Below are 3,245 nucleotides of genomic sequence, written 5' to 3' on the forward strand. Positions count from 1 at the left end.
ATATATATATATATATATATATATGTACATGATATGATCTCTCTCGTCTCTCTCTATACGTATCTATACCTACAAATATATATATGATATATATAACGTATATATATATATATATATATATATATATATATATATATATATATATCTATATATATAGCTCCTATATATTAAAACTCTCTATATCTGTCTCGCTCTCTATATATATATATATATATATATATATATATATATGATATATATATGTGATATATATATATATGCTCTCGTCTGTGTCTCGCTCTCTACTCTTGTCTCTCTCTGTCTCGCTCTCTCCTAGCTCTGTCTCACTCGTCTCTCTCGGCGCTCTATATATGTCTCTCGCTCCTGGCATCTCTGCCATTTCTCTCTTATGCAGCTCTGTGTCTAGCTCTCTGGCGCTCTGCTGTCTCTCTGTGTCTGCAAATCTCTCTCGCTCTGTCTCTGCATCTCTCTCGCTCTCTCAGCTCTCGTCTGTGTGTGTGTCTGCGGCTCTCTGCAGCTCTCTACCTTAGCTCTGTCTCTCTCTCTCTTTCTCTGTCTCTCTGTCTCTCTCTCTGTCTCTCTGCTCTCTCTGTCTCTCTCTGTCTCTCACCATCTCTCTCTGTCTCTCTCTGTCTCTCTCTCTGCCAATCTCTCTCTGTCTCTCTGTCTCTCTCTGTCTCTCTCTGTCTCTGTATCTCATCTCTCGCTCTCTCAGCTCTCTCTCACTCTCTGTCTCTCTCTGGCTCTCTCTCTCAAATATACCAAATATGCAAATATGGTATATCTGCAAATATGTAATATGTAGGCTCTCTCGTCTCTCTGGGCTGTCTTAGGCTCTCTTAGATATATATGCCAAATATGTGAATATGTGGGCTCTATATGAAATATACAAAATATGATATATATGTAGACAGTGTGTATATATATGTGGAAACATATGTCTTGATATGTCTGTGTGTGTCTCTGTGTCCTCTGCGATATACTCTGTCTCTCTGCTCTCTGCTCTCTCTCTCTCTGTCTCTGTCTCTCTCTGTCTCTCTCTGTGTCTCTCTGTCTCTCTGTCTCTGTCTCTCTGTCTCTCTCTCTGTCTCTCTGTCTCTCTCTGTCTCTCTCTGTCTCTCTGTCTCTCTGTCTCTCTGTCTCTCTGTCTCTCTGTCTCGCTCTGTCTCTCTGTCTCTGTGTCTCGCTCTGTCTCTCTGTCTCTGTCTCTCTGTCTCGCTCTGTCTCTGTCTCGCTCTCTCTGTCTGGCTCTCTGTGTCTGCGGCTCTCTGTCTCGCTCTGTCTCTCTGTCTCGCTCTCTGTCTACCGCTCTCTGTCTGCAAGCTCTCTGTCTACCGGCTCTCTGTCTCGCTCTCTGTCTCGCTCTCTCTGTCTCGCTCTCTGTCTCGCCATCTCTGTCCTGCGGCTCTGTCTGCAGCTCTCTGTCACAAACTCTCTGTCTCGCTCTCTGTCTCGCTCTCTGTCTCGCTCTCTGTCTCGCTCTCTGTCTCGCTCTGTCTCGCTCTCTGTCTCGCTCTCTGTCTCGCTCTCAATCTGCTCTCTGTCTCGCTCTCTGTCTCAAGCTCTCTGTCTGGCGCTCTCTGTATCCTGCAGCTCTCTGTCTCGCTCTCTGTCTCGCTCAGCTCTCTGTCTACAAACTCTCTGTCTCGCTCTCTGTCTCGCTCTGTCTCGCGCTCTCTGTCTACCGCTCTGCATCTCGCTCTCTGTCTCGCTCTCTGTCTGGCCTCTCTGTCTACGCTCTCTGTCTCGCTCTCTGTCTACGCTCTCTGTCTGCGGCTCTCTGTCTCGCTCTCTGTCTCGCTCTCTGTCTCGCTCTCTGTCTCGCTCTCTGTCTCGCTCTCTGTCTCGCTCTCTCTGTCTACAGCTCTCTGCCAGCTCTCTGTCTACCGCTCTCTGTCTACAGCTCTCTGTCTACGCTCTCTGTCTAAGCTCTCTGTCTCGCTCTCTGTCTCAGCTCTCCATCTCGCTCTCTGTCTCAGCTCTCTGTCTCGCTCTCTGTCTACATCTGTCTCGCTCTCTGTCTCGCTCTCTGTCTATACCAGCTCTCTGTCTCTCAGCTCTCTGTCTACTCTCTGTCTCGCTCTCTGTCACAAACTCTCTCTGTCTCGCTCTCTCTCTATCTCTACAGCTCTCTGTCTCGCTCTCTGTGTCTCTCGCTCTCTCGCTCTCTCTGTCTCTGTCTGTCTCTTCTCGCTCTCTGTCTCTGTCTGTCTCTCTCGCTCTCTGTCTCTGTCTGTCTCTCTCGCTCTCTCTCTGTCTGTCTCTCTCGCTCTCTGTCTCTGTCTGTCTCTCTGTCTCTGTCTGCTCTCTTCTCGCTATATCTGTCTCTCTGTCTCTTCTCGCTCTCTGTCTCTGTCTGTCTCTTCTCGCTATCTCTGTCTGTCTCTTCTCTCTCTCTCTCTGTCTCTTCGCTCTCTGTCTCTGTCTCTTCTCGCTCTCTGTCTCTGTCTCTTCGCTCTCTGATCTCTGAATATACTCTCTGTCTCTGGCTCTCTCTCTGTGTCTCTGTCTCTTCTAGTCTCTGTCTCTTCTCGCTCTCTGTCTCTGTCTCTTCTCGCTCTCTGTCTTTGTCTCTTCTCTGTCTCTCTCGCTCTCTGTCTTTGTGTGATCTCTACTCTGTCTCTCTCTCTCTCTCTCTCAGCTTGTACATATACGTTTGTCTTCAGCACATATGCTGATGCTGTGTTCATCTGTGGTGTTTTTGCTCTCGCAGAATATGTCTCTCTCTCTTGAATAATAAGATATATAATATAATAATAATATCTGTTCATAATATATATATATATATAATATGTTATTATGTTATTTATATATATATATTTGAATATATATATACGTTCTCTATATTTTTTGACATCTTTGATGTCTTTAATGGAGAGATATGAATAGCGATATATATATATATATATATATATAATATGTATGTGTCATAATGCTAATAATATATGTTTGGAATATGTATATAATTGATATGTAATAATAATGTCTTGTAATATATGTGCTAATAATATCTTTTGAATAATGTGTATATGTATATATGTATTGTGATAATATAGTAATGTCTCTCTATATATCGTTTGAATATATATATGTCTCTCTCCTCTGTTATGTATGTGTGTGATCTCTATTATGTCTCTCTCTTGTGTCTCTCTCTCCAATATCTCTCTCTCTCTCCTTGCTCTCTCTCTCTCTATAATAATAATTCTATCTCTTGACTCTCTCTCTTATCTCTCTCTCTCTCTCTC

Source organism: Eptatretus burgeri, chromosome 2, assembly GCF_056783735.1.
Source record: "Eptatretus burgeri isolate ZD-2024b chromosome 2, Ebu_testis_v1, whole genome shotgun sequence".
NCBI classification, from domain to species: Eukaryota; Metazoa; Chordata; class Myxini; order Myxiniformes; family Myxinidae; genus Eptatretus; species Eptatretus burgeri.